At 38.2% G+C, this 21,512-nt stretch overlaps 1 long non-coding RNA gene across 2 annotated transcripts in view; it reads right to left on the reverse strand.

Moving 5' to 3' along the window:
• Positions 1 to 21,512, reverse strand: part of LOC125104868 (uncharacterized) — a 147,268-nt gene that overhangs the window by 26,336 nt on the left and 99,420 nt on the right. The window lies entirely within an intron of this gene.

Consider the following 21,512-nt stretch of genomic DNA (forward strand, 5'->3'; position numbering starts at 1 on the left):
TCCCAGAGGAAAATTGAACTCCAATGCCTCCCAAACTCTAGAAGTTAAGGCCATTACAACACGGCTCTCTCTCCAGACTCTGCTCCAATTCAACAGCAGTCCTAGATCTGGAAGTTTCTGAAGATCACAAGATCCTAGGTGGAGAATGGGATGTCAGGTTTTCCTTCTGGCAGACACGTTCAGGGTTTGTGTATCATTCATTTGGAGCAGTCTCACATGGCTGGGTGAAACTGGGAATATTTTAAGCTTTCTTTTACTACAAAATGACAACCAGTTAAAAGATGGGCAAGAGATGTGAATAGACAATTCTCCAAAGAAGATATATACATGGCTGATAAGCACATGTTAAGACGTTCAACATCATTAGCCATGTTGGAAATGCAGATCAAAACCACAATGAGATTTTACTTCATACCTACTATTATGGCTATCATCAAGAGGACAGAAAATTAGTATTATTGACAAGAGTATGGAAAATTTGGAACCCTCACTCCCTGCTGGGGGGGGGGGGAGTAGAAAATGGTTTGGCCATTTTGGAAAAGAGTCTGGCACATCCTCAAAAGGTTAGGCATAGAGTTACCATTCTAACTAGCAATACATTCCTAGGTATATACCCCAGAGAAATGAAAACATGTGTACGCATACACACACAAAAAGAGTATATAACTGTTTATAGCAGCATTAGTCATAATAGCCAAAAGTAACCCCAACTTAAATGTCCACCAATTAATGAATGGATAAGTATAATGTACCTATACAGTGGAATAGTATTAGCTAATTTAAAAAATGAGGTACTGATACATGCTCCAACATGGATGAAACTTAAAATGCTATGCTAAGTGAAATAAACTACTCATAAAACACCACAAATTGTATGATTCTGTTCATATGAAATGTCCAGGATAGGCAAATCAATAGAGGCAGGAAGTAGATTAGGGGTTGCCTAGGATTAGTGGGTTGGGAAGGGCAGGTGGGGATCTACGGTGATAGGTAGGGGCTGACGAGTTTCACCTGGGGGCAATGAAAATGTTTTTACGTGGATTCTTGGGATGTCTTCACAATTCTGAATACATTAAAAGCCACTGAACCATATCCACGCTCATCCCAGGGTACTTTAGCATCTCAGTATCACCTTCTAGAAAGATGAATCCATGTGCAAGGCAAAGTCAATATGGCTTCAAATAAATTTATGATATGCTTCCTTTCTAATATAATTGTTGATGCAAAAGCCATTGAATTATACATGTTATACTAGTGAATTCTATGTGTTATGAATTGTACCACAATCATAGAGCTTTGTTAAAAAGTATATCCTCACCTGCTTCCTTCAGACTCTGTAGAAGTCTCAAAAACAAACAACAGAAAACAAACAAAAAACAAAACAAAACAAAAAAAACCTCTGTAGAATTCTCTTCTACAGACTAGAAGAGAAAGGTTGGTCCCACACATGGAGCCTAGCCTCTTTTCCTAGAATGGGCAGCCTTTTCACTGATTTCCTCATCTTTTGGGTCCCACCCAAGACTCCAGGACAGAAAGTAAATCCCACTTAACAATCTGTTAAATTAGTAAGAATCTGAAACATTACTCATAGCATTTCATTTGTCTTTTCTTCATGCGCCAATTTAAGAATCATGATTAGACTTATAAACTTTGCAGAATGGCACATATATTTTATAGGCTGTATTATCTTCCCAAGTGATTCAGTTCCCTAAAACTCTGCTGGCTATATATTTCAATTAAAGGATTAAGGCCTAATCTTATACCCAATAAACACTCAGTGCCTGTGCAACTGACTATTCTAAGAAGAATAGTTTACTATTTAATGAATTCCTATATTCTAATCTTTAAACAACCCTATAAGGTAAGTGTTGTTGAATAATCATTTTACTGATAAGGAAACTGAAGCTCGGAATGGCTAAGCAATTTACACACAATAAATCAGTTAATGCATGACCGAGCCAGGATGCCCGTCTACAGCCGTCCTACTTAATACACGCAAAACCTGAGTCTCTTTCTCTTTTTTGGCCATCTTTGATAATAGAATTGTTCACATCATCTTAAAATGAAATACATAGTTGCTGCTTCTAAGGGTGAGACCTGAAATCACACAATGAGATGCAATACAAGTTTGGAAGAAATTTGGCCACTTGTCACAAGTAATTTACTTTTATGTTTTAGAAATTGCAAAACGGTGGTCATTGGTCAGCCTCTATCTACTTCTTTTTTTTTTTAAGATTTTATTTATTTATTTGACAGAGATCACAAGTAGGCAGATAGGCAGGCAGAGAGAGAGAGAGAGAGAGGAGGAAGCAGGCTCTCTGTTGAGCAGAGAGCCCGATGTGGGGCTCGATCCCAGGACCCCGGGATCATGACCTGAGCCAAAGGCAGAGGCTTTAACCCACTGAGCCACCCAGGCGCCCCAGCCTCTATCTACTTCTGAGTGTGGTCTATATGAGACGCGGATGTCTCTTGAATTCTATTTTGAAAGTGCCTTTTCTACAGAAACAATGGAGAATGGGACAGAGATTAACACTAGAATAAAAGCTGAGACTGGCTTCTGAGCAGATGAATAAAACCATTTGAGAAACATCCATAGCTAGTTGAGAGAACCCTATCCACCCTCATCTCGGGGTGCTTCATCATCTCAGTATCACCTTCTAGAAAGATGAATCCACATGTGGGGCAAAGTCAATGTGGCTTCAAAGAAATGTATAATGTGCTTCCTTTCTAAATATAATTAGTGATGCAAAAAGAAAATCATAATTACTATTTTTGCCAAGTCACTTAACCCCCTGCCTGTTTTGTCATTTGTAATATGCAGTGTGCTGGTTATAGTTTCAAGTCACATCTAAAGGGACAAACATTTCATAGATACCTAGAGCTGGAGTCGGAAATATTTGTTCCTTTAGATGAGCTGCCTTCCCTTCATAACTTCCGCCCTCCCATTCTATTTCCTTGTGGATTTTACTAAAGAAAATATAACCAAATCACAGTACTAAAGTGTGTTTACATGCTGCTATTTGTAACTACAGAGTCAATTCATTTTAATTAATCCCTATCAGTTACATTGGCCCATCATTTCCAAATATGAACTGAGAATCACTGAGCAGGGGCCATTGAGAAAAAACCAATGGCATCAAAGAGAAGGATGAAAGTGAACAACAAAAAAATCTGACCTTTGAAGAAGCAGAAAAATACTTTAAGAAAATTCTAATTAATTTCCTCAGAGAAAATAAAGAAGTTAATAGGTCCAGAAAATTAGAATAGACCACAATAAGTAAAAAATACATAAGACACTAAATTATTATAGACAGTAAAGAGATAATTAGAAGTATGGGTGACAAATGAAAACTTTAGTGTACAAACTAAATAACAGAAAGCAGAGTGCTGTAACCAAACTGGTGGATCAGGATGACGGAATAGACACCATTTCCTAGAATGAAGAGCAAAAAGAAAAAGAGATGAAAATGATGGGTAAAATGTTAAAAGATGTGGCTATCCAACATCCATCTAGCAAGAGATCAAGAGTTGGAGAGGGGCAAAGGGGTAAAAGAAATCATTTTTTACAAAGAGAACAAATTCTGTGAACTAAAGGAGACTAAAAACAAACAAACAACAACAACAACAACAACAAAACCAAGATTCATAGAAAAGAATGATAATTTGAATTGTTGTGGAATGTTGTAAACAATGGATCAGTTCCTCCAGTGGCCTGGGGAGAAATAATTTTGAACTCCTGATTTTCTACTCAAGTGTAAAAACAAAAGGAAAAAACTCTCAGTCAGGAAGTCAGAAAACTTACCACATACCCAACCCACTCCTATAAACACCATTTACTGAGAAGGTTATTCAAGGAAAATGAAAAACACAAGTTAGTTGATGACCTAAGACAAAAGGAAACTCTAGCAACTGAGTATGAGTGAAAGGAAGTGGAAAAAAGCAAAAGAAATCTAACAGAGAATCTGCCATCCCTTCATGTATTCTGCTAAGACTATTTTCCTTCATAGGGATTTAGTGACATAGAGCTCATTATAGTTTTTTTTCTGTGCATTCATTTATACTATTGCATTCTACAATTCACATCATCATAATATTATAAAGGTTGTTTTATTAACTGTAAAATTTTAGACTCAACTTATAGACAAAGCATCATGTCTTATTTAACTATAGTTAATTGGGTTAACTATAGTTATATAATAAATGTCAGGGTTACAAAACTGGAAAAGATAAAAATAATCTCCCCCATTTTGCCAGTAATATTTCCTTGACAACATGTTACGATTTAATTATCTCATTTATTTTACTTTATTCCTGGTTATAGTTGGTGCCTCCCTGCTGGATTTGAGGAAAAGTGTAGGGGTGGTTGGAGAACACAAACAATTAAGACTTAGGAAGATACTTTGGACACCTGGATGGCTCAGTTGGTTAAGCATCTGCCTTTGGTTCAGGTCATGATCCCACGTTCCTAGGATCAAGCCCTGTGAGGGGGGTCCCTGATCAGCTGTGAGGAGCCTGCTTCTGTCTCTCCCTCTCTCCCTCCCCCTCTCCAGCTCTCTCTCTTGCAAATAAAATAAATAAATCTTAAAAGAAAAAAAAAAGACTTAAGAATATACTTTGGCACCCCCATATACACATAGTGAGTTGTCCCCCTCCAGATGACTAACCCCAACCATCTCATCTTGACTCTCTCTCACTTCCATTATAAAAAGAAATAATTTCAGATCTTGCCCTGAGATTCTAGATATTCCTTCAGCTTAGTGGTCAGAGTGGTCTACACAATGGCTGTGATTTCCTGTCCCTAGTATCAGAATGCATATTTTAGAAACTGTAAGTACTATCTGCGAAGGTATTCTGGTTATGGTTTTTGTCACATCAAATAGATTCAGCTGGGAGAACCTGGTTCATGATCAAAAGCGGAAAAGACTAATTTGTGTCCCAATGGATGGGATGGACAGCTAAGAACAATGTGCCCGCAGTCATTTCTTCAGCGAGACGGAGAGTAACTTCAGAACCTTACACTGCATTATCAAATTGGGTTTTTCTGCCCTTAAATTCTGTGAAAAGATATTAAATATCATTAATTCATTAAAGAAAAGCTTTGTGGATTTTATGAATGCTCATGAATATTTCATAAAGTGATTAAAATTGTTAATCCTGCTCCCAATTAATTTTAAGTAATTCTTAGAACACACATGTAAATAATAGGTAATTATAATGTTTTATTATGTGTCATTTATATAACTTAGGCCATTAAAATTGCATTTCTGACAGGATACATTTCTTAGGGCCCTATGTCATTTTTCGAAAGCAACAATTCATTTTTACTTTATTTGAGCCTGTATTAATTTTGAGGGGATTTGGGGAGAGGAATATTGAGGGACCTTAAGAGAGGGAAAATAGGCTCAAAGAATGCAAAGACTGCCTCATCTATGAAGTATTATCAGAGTTGTAGGTTTTTCTCCCCAACTGATGTGCTCAGGAGGTATTCAGCACATCTATTCTAATTGAGAAAGCTATTATCTGAGGAATTAGGCACAAAGCTAATTCTACTCCTTTGTTCCTTTCTTTCTTTCCTCATGCTTTAACTTTTCGTTATGCTTGGCTACTATATGGGAAGAAAAAGGAAGTTAAATCTGGAGGCAATTTATAGTAATGGAAAGTTCATAGAGTCAAAAAGAACTACATAGAAGGGATCAGGACTTCCTAGCTAGATGGTCTTGGGCAAATTACTTTACTTCTCTGGATTTCACTTCCTTTACCCGAAATGTTTTGAAGATAATACCTTCTCTACTTACCTCATAAGTTTTTGTGTTTTGTTTGGTTTTTTATTTTGTTTTGGAGGATTAGTTAAAACACATATTAAAGTCATTTTGTAAAATACTCTGCTAATTACCCCTACTGACTAACTACATAGGTAATTTTGAGTAAGTTCCTTCATCATTTTCATTTCTCTGGGCCTGAGTCTCCTCATTTCATGAGGGTGTCTTCAGACACCTTCATCTGAAAAAATTCGTTTTCCTAGGGGTCCATTTACATGTTGCTGACTTTTTCTTTAACTTTCACTTTGTGGGTAATTTGTTGCAAGTTCAGGTGGGCAGGACTTGGAAGGAGATGAGATATGATCCAAAGGTGGTCCAAATGTCATAATGAGTCCTGTGGCCCTCGTGTCTCATGGCATCTGGTAGGGATTTGCGTACTTGGACATCCCTCCAAACACATTTTGAGCTTTTGCTCTTTAGCCACAGGGCTCCCGTCCCAAGTACCCATCACTTCCAAAGAAATGCTTTTGTCAGTGGCTTGACTTACTCTGGGGCGGATTATTTCCACCAGAAGTAGCCAACTTAAGTTCTGTTTTGCCTTCGCCTGTTGTGTTCTGTGAGAACTAATTCCAGTCTTTGACATAGGGAGGCATATTTATGACATTTGGCTTCTTCGTTCAACAGATTTTTCCTTTCTGTGTTTACGAGAGCTAGCATTAAGTATCAGTGCTCTGTCCTACTGGGTTCCTTTTGTTTAAAAGCATCTGTGTCCTTTGCCCTTCCTTTGGTCCTTATGAGGAGTTAGACGTGTCAAGGCACAGCTCCAGAGTTGCTTGACTGCTTTTATGTCCTTTTGTAAAAGGTTCCAAATCAAGAGAATCATGTATTTGTTATTTCTGGGTCCATTAAATGCCCAAGTAATTAACATTAGCCATTTTGCCACTAACAAAGCATGGAAACCACAATGTTTTTGTGATGTATTGTCATTTCAACGTCAGCTTACAGTTGCACAAGCCCATCTAATCACCTGAATGACAATACATTGCACAGGCACCAGATTAGATGGCCAGGCATTCAAATGACTCTTATAATGTTTGGAGATGCACGGGCTCCCGCCAATCAATGATGCGCTATTTTAAAGTTTCTGCAGTTGGCAAGGAGAAACTATGAAAACACGGAAAGTAGTGGTAAGGGTCTGAAAAAGTGTCTAACCTATACCCAGCGTTAACATAAACACAAAAGAAAGTTACATTTTAGACAGATGCATAACATAATCAGAAATCAGGATCTGGCATTGCATATTCTTCATTTGCAAATGCATTCCTTTCTAAAAAGCTGCAATTAATTACAAACGAGTTTTGATGCCGTTTTTGCTTTCCTTAAATATGGAGTGAATTCACCCCATAAACTAATGAACCAAAGTGGGGCCAAATAGAGACCAGCTGGCTGGATGGCTCAGTAATTTTATCCACATGATTGACTTTATGATCCTTTCACTGAAGTAACCAGTCTTTATTCTTGCAATCAGCACCAACGACAATTTGGGAAGGGTGGGGAATTAATAAAATCTGGACAGAGAAGAGGTGCGGTTTATTTGATGTGGAACAACACATTCGACCACACACTTCTTTGGTATTAGAGGTGCCGAATTCCGGCTGTCTCTGGCTTCCAAAGAAATACACTGATTAGTTGCCACAGAGACGTAATAAGCAACCAATGCCCAAATAATCATTGCAGATACTCCATTAACAGCATCTAACTGTGTGGCTTTTAGCCATACAAATTGTTTTTTGACAGCTTGTAACCTTTTCAAATAGTTTCCTTTGGGCATTACACCACACTCAGATCTAATTTTAACTTTTGCTTAGTCTATAATTTATGAGTTTCTTTGGCGATGCATAATATATCTGAGGTGAAAGGATACATTCAAATAAAAGCTAAGAATAAAAATCAATTGCTGTTTTAATCCATGAAAACTTTGCTCCCCAGGGATAACTACAATAGGACAGAACAAAAAGAGGGCAGGGAAGGACCTAAATGATCCAGAATTCCCATAGAACTTGTTTTAAAACAAGCAAGTTTAATCCATTTAAACACTATCATAGCTATACAGAAATGAAGCATATCACTGGTACATGTATAAAAGTACACTTTGTACAAAAGTTTATCTTGAGATCCATGGAATTCCACAACTGAAAATGAAAAATTATAAAATTGCTTAATGATGCTGTCAGGGAGGAGCTGAAATATACAATAATCCTTTATCAGAGAAAATTCCCAGGTTTATAATTTCCAGATACTGGAATGTATCCACTCAAGGAGGAGGTAGAGTACCATTCCAATCTCTGGTCAAAAAGTGGATTCCACTTAAAAATCATAGATCACAAACTGTTGGAGCTAAAGATAACTTTAGGAACCATCTACTCAGACTCAAAATGAAGCCTAATGCCTTCATTCTTGACTCTCCCCTGTCCTGGCTCCCAACCCCAGACTATCATCAAGTCCAACCACAGGAATCACATTCTTCCCACTGCTGCAACTCCCCAGCACCATCACCTCCCCCTTGGGCTCCTGCCAAATACCCCTGATTTGGGGGGGTCAGCAAACACCAGCTCACCCTTCCACTTGCTGCCTCTTTTTGTATGTCCTGTAAACTAAGAATCATTTTTACATTTTTAAATGATTGTAAAAGAAAAACAATCAAAGGGTTAATATTTCACGACACGTGAAAGCATACGAAATTCAAATTCCAGTGTCCATCAATAAAGTTTTATTAGAAAACCACCGTGTTCATTCTTTCATGTATCACCTATGGCTGCTTTTGTGTTACAATAGCGGAATTATGTACAACAAAGGCTATAAGGCCCACAAAGCCTAAAATATTTACTATCTTGCTGCTTTTTACTATCTGACCCTTGACAGAAAAAGTTTGCTGACCTCTGTGTAATCAGTTCCCAATACCTATACTTTCTCTGCCACACTCATTTCTTCACACAGCAACCAGTGGTCCTTTAAAAGCAAATCAAATCCTCTCATTCACTGCTTGAAACCCTCCAATCCTGATCCATCCAATATGGCAGCCACTGGCCACATGTTTACTGAGCACTTGAGTCTAGTGTGACTGAAGAACTGAATGTTAAATTTTATTTAATTTTGATTATTCTAAATTTAAAGACTGATTCTGGATTTAATTATTGGAAAGCATTTAAGTGTTTGAAACAAGTCGGATATGTGAATCTACCATCTCAAATGTAAATTTTATGAAATCCTAATGTAGATCAATTATTTCCAATGAGAATTTGGCATCCAAACTAAAATGTGCTATAAATGTAAAATACACAAGGATTTCAAAGACTTAATTCAAAAAGAGAGTGTAAAATATCTCAATAATTTTAATTGTGACTACATGTTGAAACGATATTTTTATATACTTTGTTAAATAACACTTACTGAATCTAATTTACCTATTTCTTTTACTTTTTTAATGTGGTTACTAAACATTTTAAAATTACATATGTGGCTCATGTTATATTTCCACTGGACAATGCTGCTTCAATGGGTTTACACAAAGATGAGAATAAATTCAAACCCCTCACAGTATCAGCGAAGTCTTCCCTGGCCCCCGCCCACCTCTTTAATCACATCTCTTGTCAGTCTCCTCTCATTCTCCTCACCCTGGCATTCTGCCAGGCCCTCAAAGACACTCACCTAATTGTTGCCTTCTAGTCTTTTTTTGTACCAACTGTGCCTTCTCTCTGGGAACTGCTGCCCTATGGTATGACTCATTCTCATCATTCAAGTACAGCTTAAATGCTTGTCTCCTCAAAGAGACCTCCCCTAATCCACCTCTTCTAGTCACTTTCTGCATCCCACCCAGTGTTCTTCTCTCCACAGCTGCTACCAGTATCTGGAATTTTCTTCTGTATTAATTCATGTGTCTGTTGACTGTCTCCATTCCCTGTATCCCCCCACCCCAACACACCAAGAGCAAGAATCTTGTCAGTTTTGTTCACTGACCTATCCCGGGCACTTAAAACAGTGCCGGGTTATTTCAATGAATGACCCTTCATCTTACAGATGAAAAACTATGATGTGGAGCAGTCGAAAAACTTACAGAGCAGAATAGAAAATAGGTCTCCTCCTTCCAGCACAGTAATTTTTTTTAATTGAAGTCTAATTGACATATGTTACAATAATTTTTACGTGTAAAACCTGATTTAATAATTCTATACATTACACTATGCTCACCACGATAAGTGTAATCACTGTCTGTCACCATAGAACATTACAATATTATTAACTTTATGCTCTTTGCTGTGCTTTTTGTCCTCATGACTTATTTCTTTTATAACTGTAAGTTTGTAGCTCTAAATCCTCTTTTCCTAATCACCCATCCCCCAAACCCCTCCCCTCTGGCAACCCCAGTGTGTTCTCTATATTTATGATTCTTTGTTTTTGTTTGTTTGTTTTGCTTTTTTAGATCCCACCTAGGAATGAAAGCATATGGTATTTGTCTTTCTCTGTCTTATTTCTCTTAGCCTAACACCCTCTAGGTCCATCCATGTTGTCGCAAACGGCAAGATCTCATTCTTTTTTATGGTTACCAATTGAGTGTTTTTAAGGAGTGGAATGGCCCAGTGTCTCTCCTGGTCAGAGCATCAAGCCCTCCTGCTTAGCCATGTGATGCTTTGTCAAGATGCCAGCTTCAAAAGCAAAAGGTCAGATAAGCCAAACATTTCATTTACCCATGGGCACACAAAACCTTCTCTGTAGCATCATCTGCTCTCTTGAGTGCCTTGCCAGTTTGTCAGCAGCCTTTAGGATTGCCTCTCAGATGATTTTTTCCTCTGGGTGTAGAAATAATCACCAAAATTAAAGAAGGAAATCAGTGGCATTTAGCCTCTCACACACACCAAAGCGACAGTCACAAAGCAGAAGGAACTAGATCAGAAGAACGGAAAAGAGGCCAATTAAATAGTCTGAAGTAGTAGTACAACCACCATGAGCAGGAAAATAAACAGTAGGGGTCAGGATGCCCTTCCTCTTTCATCTTTTCATTTTCTTCTTTTATTAATTAGCATTCAAACTATGCTCATGTTCCCACAAATTAAGTGACTGCCCAAAGGGTGATATTTGAAGGCAACTTAGAAAAAAAATGACACACCCCACTCCTGCTATAATCTAAATTGTCACTCTTCATAAAATCAGCTCTTCTAGGCTTTCCTCCTTACTGAAAATCAGCTATTTCTGGGAAAGACATTGGTTCCTTAATTTAGGTGAAAAGTGTTAGGAAAAAGGAACTAGAGGGATGCCTGGGTGGCTCAGTTGGTTAAGCAGCTGCCTTCGGCTCAGGTCATGATCCCAGCGTCCTGGGATCGAGTCCCACATCGGGCTCCTTGCTTGGCGGGGAGCCTGCTTCTCCCTCTGCCTCTGCCTGCCATTCTGTCCGCCTGTGCTCGCTCTCTCTCCCTCTCTCTCTGACAAATAAAAAAAAAAAAAAGGAACTAGAAGAGGTATCTGCCTTGTAGTTTTGTTTACAAGTAGACATACTTTGGTGGGTGTTTATTTTATTCAAAGATAATGAAGACCCCAAATTCAGCCTTTGATTTCAATTCTCATTGACTACCAGCTAAAGAATGCTTAGATTTCTCTCTTCTTCTTTCCTTTATTCTTTCAGTCACTGGGGAAGGAAATATTTTCTTTGACCTTCACATGCATTTGTAAACAGCCTTTTGAGAATGTATCACGTGAATTGTACTATCAGGTGTATCCAGCAACATGAGAGGAGACTTAGAGTTGGGGGTGAACAGTGAGATAGGGCTGTCCAGGAGCAAACCATGTGGCTAACGTTGACCCTTCATCATATGTCAAAGAAGAGGGATGAAGGGATGTGGTGAGCAGACTTTAAATGTCAGGTTGAAGCGTTGGAACTTTATTCTGTCAGTAACATGAAACTACTAGAAATTTTATTATGTGAATAAAATATTGTCATTTATTGCATAAATGACATATTTAGGAGAATATTAATGACTAGCCTTTATTGAGCACTATGCACTAGACAACGTTTCTAAGCACTTTACATGCTTGTATGTCACTTAGTCCTCACAATGACCCTATAAAGTGAGTAGAAGCTTTACTATTCCAACTTAACAGAAGAGGAAAATGAGATACAGATAGATTCAATAACTTCCCCACTGTCACACAGCTTGTATTTGGCAAGCTGGGATTCAGACCCATGGAGTTTGCCTCCAGCACTCTTTGGGAGACCTAAACAATATGGCAGAGTAGCTAAAGGACTCTAACACAGGCAGAATGGCAGCTAGTCTATATGGAACCTTGTACAAAGCCAGAAAAGATGCCACCTCTGGATAGGGTCAGTAAAAGTGTTGGTAAGTGGATGGCATGGTGTCTTTGCATGAGTTTTAAAAGGCTACCCTTCCTGTGGGCAGACACAGCTCCATGCTCCATCTATGGCTTCGTTTATGGAGGAAAAAGGCTAGATTTCTCCTAAATGCCCTTATTTGTTGTCCACACCAACTTATGAACATTTCATTTCAATTGAATTGTTGAAATATATTAACCTTCATGTCCTAAAACCATCAGCAAAGTCAGTTTTATACTACAAAGCCTTGTTTCAATGGCTAATGTTTGTGAACATTTGAGCATCTGTGTGTGTATGTGTGTGTGTGTGTGTGTGTGTGTGTGTGCATGCAAAGTAAAGAGAGGCAAATTTCCATGTTTGGGTTGATGCCAGAACAAGATCAAAGAATAGCCACAAAGTCTTGGAGTGGAGAACCCGAATTCCTGATGAAATCTTTCAAGAACTCACAAAAAAATCTTCGAAGATGAAAGTCATCAAAGGTCATCAGAAATTCTACTGGGGATTTGAACTCATCTTTCTCAGTCACATTACCAACAATTTTAATTAGGGAAAGAGGAGCAATCCAGATTTCCATAGAGCAAGTAACATTAGGTCATGCTAGAATTTGCCTGCTAATGATTTTATTTAGACACCTATAGACCATATAAATGCATGTGCTTTTCCCAAAGAATCCAGATTAGCATTGCTTTTCTACCCCTGCCAGATTTGCAGGCTTATTCCTCCTCGTGAGATCAACCCAGCCTGCCTTTTGTCCCAATATCAGAGAAGATGCATAAAAATCACCTAAGTCCGGGACACCTGGGTGGCTCAGTGGGTTAAGCCGCTGCCTTCGGCTCAGGTCATGATCCCAGCGTCCTGGGATCGAGTCCCACATCGGGCTCCTTGTTCTGTGGGGAGCCTGCTTCTCCCTCTGCCTCTGCCTGCCACTCTGTCTGCCTGTGCTCGCTCATTCTCTCTCTCTCTCTGACAAATAAATAAATAAACTCTTTAAAAAAAAAAATCACCTAAGTCCAAAGATCAAGTTTCAAAATCAAATCAGCCATAATGCTGACACTGCAGAATCATTCCCCAACCCCATCCCTTTCACCCGTGTCTCTTGATCAATCATTTTCTAAATTCATGGCCCAGTACTTTGGTGTCAAGGTTCTAGGGACTTCCCCCAGTACCTCTGGGACCTCCAGGCAGACCTCCTGTACATACAACCCTGCCGGCCTTGATGACGTAGCAGTAAAGACCACTCTTGTTCTTTCCTACCTTCATCAACTTTTTTTTTTTTTCCAAAGATTTTATTTATTTATTTGACAGAGAGAAATCACAAGTAGGCAGAGAGGCAGGCAGAGAGAGAGGAGGAAGCAGGCTCCCTGCCGAGCAGAAAGCCTGATGTGGGGCTCGAACCCAGGACCTGGGATCATGACCTGAGCTGAAGGCAGCGGCTTAACCCACTGAGCCACCCAGGCGCCCCATACCTTCATCAACTTTTACTCATCAACCCCATTGGGGAAATCAGAATCTGCTTCCACTTTATAACCTTTGGTTTTGTCTGAATTCTTTACTCTGAGTCCTAGAATCCACTTTCCATCTAAAACTTTCTGCTTTCTTTAAAACCCTGACCTTGAGCAGAAATAATTATGTGGGTCTACCTGACGTTAGGTCATCAACTGGCTAAAATGTTAAATTACAGTACATCCAAAATAATTCATTCCTTAGAATATGAAAGTGCCACATTCCTGAAGTCTTCTGAGAAACCAAAGTTCAAGGTGATTGTCTTAGTATAGTCCAGACAAGAAACTCAGGATGTTTTAAAGAACAAGTTCTTACCCTTGCAAGCTCATGAATGGGATTCAGGGTCTATATAAGTTTTCTGGAAAAGTGCATAATATAAAAATATGTGTGTGTGTGTGTGTGTGTGTGTGCATGTGTACGTATGTGTACTTTTTCTAAGGAAAGGGACGTGGATTTCATCGAAATTTTAAAGGAGTCAGTGAGCCACAAAATATTAAGGTACATTGTTTGGCCTAGCAACTATATCCCCTCCAGATAGTCAGTGACCCAACTGTATATCTTTGCCTGTATAGAAAAGCTAAAATACTTGGCATGTTTCTTTCTTCTAATTTGTAGTTTGTAATGCTAAAAAATACCTTACGTTCCAAAATACAATACATTCCAAATCAGTTCTGTTGATGGCTTTGACACATTTTCCCAAATATGATTTTGCAAAGCTCAAAAATTATGTCAATTCTGTAAATGCTTTAAAAGTCTGATATTATTAATCTACTAGCGAAATTACCATGAGAAAAATATTTAGATACATACATGTACACATAATGAACTAATGACTTAAAAATGAAGAAAAATTCTAAATGACCAGGATTTTCTTTAATCTTGCAGTTTTATATTAGATTATATTAGATTCCATTCATAAATTGTACAGTGGAACATCATTATCATACAAGAACAGCAAGCCGGAACCATTACCTGAACCTTGGGCTAATCCTAGCAGGTTTTCACACCCTGCATTTGATATATTTAAATCCAGATGATCAAATGCTATCATGTCACAGGTCTTCTCTAACATGATTTCAGAAAATCCTTCCATTCCTTCAAAAATAATTCACTCTGGTATAGATAATGTCAATATGTTAAGCACACATAGAGTCACTATTTATTCTATTAAATTGGAAAGGTTATTGTTCATGCAAACCCAGTCAAATCTCAACTTTATCTGACTTTACCATTCCACTGGGGTTACCTGAATCACATTCAATCACAACAAGTACAAGCTTTTTGACAGCAAAACTATTCCTCAACTGGTACTGCATAATTGAGTATTTTTCCACCAGATTGACTGGGGTTAGGATATTAATTGTCAAATCTTTGGAGAATCAATCTATCTCTCTCTCTCTCTCTCCCCCTTTGCACGTGCTCTCCTCTTTCTCCTTAACTCCCCTCCTCCCTTCTTCATTATATTTACGTAGCTAAACACAAAATGCGAACTCACTGGTCTTGGAAATTGATTGTTTTCCTTGCCAGTTAGCCAACCATAAGTTGATTGAGTGGGACAAAATTATTTCAACTTAAAATACATTTTTTGAAAATATAATTCATTTAGTTGTACAGTTTAGTGTAAGTAAAGTCACTAAACATATTCCCAAAATCTATTAAGAAATTGAACGTGCAGCTCAATCTTATGAACATGTAGCCAAGGATGAGGTCTATAAATCTCACGGACATATTCACCAACTCTGAATGCCTTTGTGCTAAGAATGTGCCAGTTATTGGAGGGGATGAAGATGAATACTAGTACCTTTGCCTTTAGCTAAATCACAGTCCACTCACATCACACCTGAGAGAAATGAATTAGCAAAGCCAGATCTGAAGCCGAGACACCTCCTGCATTCAGTTACTACTGTTGCTGTAACAAATTACACAATGCACCAAACACCACAAATTTACAGTTTTACAGTTCTGTAGGTCAGAAATCCAAAATGGGTCCCACAAGGCTAAAATCTCACTTAGTAGAGCTGTGTTCCCTTCTAGATACTCTGGCGCGGGGGGAAGCATTCCCTGTAGGGGAGAATCTGTTTCCTTGCCTTTTCCAGCTTCTGGAGGCCAATTCTGTTCTGTGGCTTGTGGCTTTTCCCTCTATCTTCAAAGCCAGTGGTGGTGGGTCAATTTCCTCTCCTGTCACATCACTCTGATCTTGTTCCCTGCCCATTTCACTTTTATAGATCCTTTTTGATTACATTGGACCCACCTGAATAATCTAATGTAATCTCCCTCTTTTTTTTTTTTTAATTTATTTATTTGACAGACAGAGAATACAAGTAGGCAGAGAGGCAGGCAGAGAGAGAGGAAGGGAAGCAAGCTCCCTGCAGAGCAGACAGCCCGATGCGGGGCTCCATCCCAGGACTCTGGGATCACGACCTGAGCCGAAGGCTTTAACCCACTGAGCCACCCAGGCGCCCCCTAATCTCCCTCTTTTAAGGTCAGCTGATTAACAAACTTAATTTCATTTGCAACCTTAATTAATCTTCACAGTTTAAGGTAACACATTCACTGGCTGTGAGAATTAGGACACGGACATCTTTGGGGGCCATCATTCTGCCTGCTACTTCCCCTGAAACTAATCATGTATTCTGATATTTCTATTTGCTCTTCAAAAGGAGATAGATATATATACGTGTGTGTATTTTTTTTTTTTTTGCTTAAACCACACCCCCTAAAAGAACTACATGCTTCATCACTTCAGAACCAATACCCTCTGTAAGGTAACCATAATTACTTAATTTTCAACCTGATTTTTTACTTCAGAATATTGTGGAATCAAAAATGGCTTTGGAGAGGTGCCTGGGTGGATCTTTCAGCTGAGCAGCTGCCTCTTGATTTCAGCTTGGGTCACGATCTCAGGGCTGTGAGATAGAGCCCCAAGCCGGGCTGCACCCCGGGATTCTTGTTCTTCCCCTCCCTCTCACTCTCCCTCTGATCGCATGTACGTGCACTCTCTCTTTCTCTCCCTCTCCAGAGGAAAAAAAAATAGTTTTGGAGGAAGAAGAAAACTGATCATTTAGGAGCAGAATAATGTATATCTTCATAAAACAAAAGGCGGATGTGAAGAGCATTTCAAAATATACAAACCCCAAAAGAAGTTAGTTTGTTGTAACCTCCCTATTCCTCTAAACAAATCAGTTGGTGTCATGAGTACAAAGCAAGTTATTATTATTTGGGGTTATATCTCATAGTTACAATGTATATACATAGCAGGCATGTGCGGAGCCAGGGTGGAAGATTTATTTAGCACCCACTTTCTTTTAAGTGCATAGGTGATCTTTATGAATATCATTTTAAGCAGAGTCACTATTTATAGTCTTTCTTCTTTCTGGTTAGAGGTAGTCACTTAAGAAGTGCATCTTTGCTCAAATAAACAGACCAGATAAAGTGTGGTCTACTCCCTACAACAACTCCTCCCAGAGCAGAGGCTATACAAGCAGAAGGACTGTTCAGGAAAGGCCTACTGAGGGAAAACACTTTTCCTCTGAACTGTTTTCCCATCATATAATAATCTCAGATGTGTTCTGTTGGGGGGGAAAAATGGCTCTTCAATGTAATAAGACTATACACCTAAGCATGCTGCAAGTCTTTTCAAATTATATATTTGAAGGGAAAAATATATAACTTTCATTAAACATTAATACCAATACTCAAGCCTTAACCACAATAATTTGTTACACTAAAAATAAGGAAACCAAAATGCTGAAAGTGGAAAACATAGCCCTGAATCTTTGGCCACATTATCCACTTGCTTCATTTTTATTTCCATTAAAAAGACAGGGTTCCCTAATGCTTTATCAATTTCTAAATTTTTCACAAACCTCAAACCATCTCAGCGTTCCACTTTTATTTCTATGGTGATTATGCTTTTTTTAAACTTTTCCTTGTCACTAAGTCTAAGAAGCACTTTCCAGATTCATTCACCTCCTAACTATACAGTTAGTATATGATGACTCCCTTCCTAAAACACACACACACATGCACAAACAGTAACTCCATTTAGGTCTTGCCTTGTAGAAAAAAGGAACACATCACTTGAAATGCACCAACACTGGAATTATAAAGTAAGGAAACAGAAAGTCTTCAACATGAAAAATGCTCTGTGATCTGACTTAGTGCCTGAACTCCTTCATGCAGTGTTCCAGCGGGGAGGGGGATGACATCAAGGTTCTCTTTTCTTCTTTCCAATAAATACTTAACTCTCTATAGAGATCTATGTAAATTTCTATCTATATATTTCCAGTATGTAAGGGCTTGAACTTATACAAGTGTGATATTTTCATCAAAGGTGAATTCTTCATGATTTTGCTGGGACCATCCATCCATCTCCAGAAAACTTAGAGAACCGCTGCCATAACTACAGTCCAGAAGATTCTCATGTGCATGATTCAATAATAGATGCCCAACCCAAAACCTGATGCACCATGACCTTGCTGATTTTGTCATTTCCACAGATTTATTGGTTTATTTTGCTGAGATATTGACTTAATAATCATGTCCTCATCAGGGAGTTTGAATATATCCAAGGGATGTGAGCTGAGTTAGGAAGCTCACTTGGGGCTGAAGCACATGCAAAGAGTAGAAGGTGCCTGGTCATCCAGATCCCAACACAGGAAAACTGCTCCCCAGGTAGTTCAAGTAATTCAAAATTCTATGCATTCAGGGTTCATCCTTTTGGTAAATAATCCATCACAAGATTGATCAGAATTCATTAGACATAACATTTCTTTTTCCACGTTGTCCTCCTACTGGGAAAATATCATTTGCAATCATGGAACACAAATTAATAAGTGACTTTACTGGTAGCTAGGATGAATATTTTCTTAGACTAACATGCTCCCTAGAATAACCTATACAGACTGATGGTTAAGAATTTTCAAAAAAGCCAGCTATGGTTAGCTGAGGATGTTACCCTGGAGCAAAGTGAGGCCAACTTGCTTGCATGGGAACTCATATCAAAAAGTATTTTGATTAAGCTCAGGGAAAGGAAAGTCTTTAATGTAAAAGGACATAATTCACCCATGTTAAAGGTGAACGTTATCTTTGGGAATATACAGGAGAGTATATGTTCTGAGCACAGTAAAATCTCCTTTCCTGACTCACAGCCCTGTGGCGATGTGGCTGGCAAGCCAGGAGCAGACTGGAGAGACATTCCTCAAACACACACAGAAGAACACCCAAGACGTGCTGTGATCACCACAGCAGCCAACTGTGAGCAGATACAGGCCTGGGAAACAAGGTATGATTTCTCCAAAGAAATGCTCTGATCCAAACAGCCTCTTGGAAAGTATAAAATCCAGTTAAATCTTAAATCAATGTTACATTATTCACCATTTATAGTCAATCTCTACCCTGCCCACCCGCTTTCCCAAGAACTTGATTCTAAATGACAATTTCAGCTTGGATTTTAATATTCCTTCCAGTGGACTTTTCCCGGATGGAATTTAAATGATTAAAAGCAAACAGACCCACAGTCATTAGCCCCCATCCTTCTGGCAGCATTTTGTGCTGTCGGTATATTTATTTTTCTGAAATCAATGGAATAGACGCATAACATTCTGATTTTCTCTTTGCCTTAAAAAAAAAAAAAAGAATGTATGTTTCTCACACATAAATTAGATACTGATCTTGGAGTATGCAGCCATTAGAAAAAGACACACCAGCTAAACCAAACTGCTCACCAAAAAAGTGGTAAAAGAATTTTTTTTTCTTAGACCTGCCAATAGTACTTCCTTAACAAACTTAATTGATAAGCAATAACTCTAACCATAACTAGAGAAAAAAAAAGTTTTATTTTAAATGAAGTATACTATGACTTCAAAAATATACAGAACTTACGATCTTTGATTTAAGGTTTTTTGCAGAAACTGATTTTATCCTGAACATCTGCAATATTTGTTTTTCCTTTCATTTTGTAAAAATCTACTCATTCTTTTATAATCCACAGAGGATTCCTATTCCCTCTTTGCACACACTGACCCAAATATAATTCTTGCCCTTCTCATCAACTCAAAAACAAAAAACAAAAACCTCATGGCAAACCTATTTAATTGCTAAGAGAAGAATATGGAAAAAAAATTAAAACCTAAATCATATCCATAATGGAAAAAAGACATTATAAATCTAAAGCAAATTAATAATACCGAAATGTTTGTCCTTTAGAACTGATGCACTTTGTTAAATTGAGAGCCTATCAAAATATATGGTTTGACTTTAAAGGAAGTAAAATACTCTGATATATGGTGCACACATTTCTAAAACATATTTCTCAAGAGAATTCATGAAAACTGATGTTTAATTTTCCTTACAGTGCATTCTGAACCAAGTTTCTTCATAAAAGGAATGCATCATACTTTCAGAATGAAAAGCAAAACATTTTCTTTGTTTCCATTCTCCTCCATCTACAGAAAATAGAAAGCATGAACTAAATTTTTAGTGCCTATTCCTTCAAAAGAAAAAAAAATGGAAGAAGAATTATGCTTTTGAGCAAAACAAAAAAAAATTACAAAAATTTTGGGGATTTCTCTGTGACTCAGGTCTCAGTCTTAAATAATGGCATTTAAATGAGTTTCCTGGTGACTTTTCTCATTAAGCCTTCCTTAAAATACCAAAGTCTTAGAAATGTAGCTGAGAACAGCATCGCTACTGCCTTTCAGAGACTTCCTTCAAGAGACTGCTTAGAAACACTGAGAAAAAAAATTAATTAAATTTAAAAAGAGAGAGAGAGAGACAAAGAGACAGATTGCTTAGGGGCTGGATTGCAAACCTAGCTCAGTGGTTCCCCAACCTGGCGGCATACCGGTATCGTCAAGGGGAGCTTTTTAGAAATGTAGGTGCCCTGTGCACACCCACTAGTGATTATTATTCAATATAACCGGTGGGGGCCCAGGAATATGAGTTTGTTCACACTTCCCAAATGATTCTGTTTTGGTTTGGAAACCATCAACAATGAGAGATAAATGCTACTCCAACTGTTGACCAAGTAGCCAAGTTCTGGCTGACACTAACGCATTACATTCACACTGCAGTCTCTCTTTTTGATAGCGATCACTTGATAAGGTTCCAATATATAATACCCACTTTCATTCATGCCTTTATAAAAACTGTCATGGAAAAAAGAGAGAGAGAGAGAGAGAGATCAGATGTTCTGTGATATTCTCCAGATTTCAAGATAGTAAGTTATCTGACTTTCAGAAGGCTACTCTAGAAAAATGAAGAGCGTGGATCTGACCTTAGTGACTTCATTCTTCCCCACCAGCCCACCTGTCAATCCTTTGGGTCTTCCAAGGTTTTGTTTGGGGTCTAGGAGCTTAAGCAAACTTGTTCTATTGTCTTGTCCACAGATGATGAGAATAAATAACATTTTCCATGACGTTACCTAACTTTTGGCTTAATGAATTGGAACATGCCCATCTAAAGTCAGAGCCAAAATTTAAAAGTAAACAAAATGCTAGCTAGTTATCCAACATAGATTATGTCCAAGCTATCCTCTGATATGACAGAAAGATTGTGGCTGCTAAGGAAGGAATCCTGGCTCTCTTACTCTACACCTTTCATGTCACTCTTAGTAGGCTTTGGAACTTTTAAGCTACAGTTCCTTCATCTCCATAATAGGAATGATGCTATTAGACTTAGCATTATTCTGAATATTAAAGGGATAATGTATGGAAACTGCTGTGTTCATAATAAATGCTCAGCAATTATGAGGAGTCAGGCTTTGGTCCTGGAGAGATTTAAGCTTTTATTCCAGGTCTACCTCTTGTGACATTAGGGAATCCCTTAAATGTTCTAAGTCTCAATTTCATCACTTATAAATGAACAAG

Source organism: Lutra lutra, chromosome 7, assembly GCF_902655055.1.
Source record: "Lutra lutra chromosome 7, mLutLut1.2, whole genome shotgun sequence".
Lineage (NCBI taxonomy): Eukaryota > Metazoa > Chordata > Mammalia > Carnivora > Mustelidae > Lutra > Lutra lutra.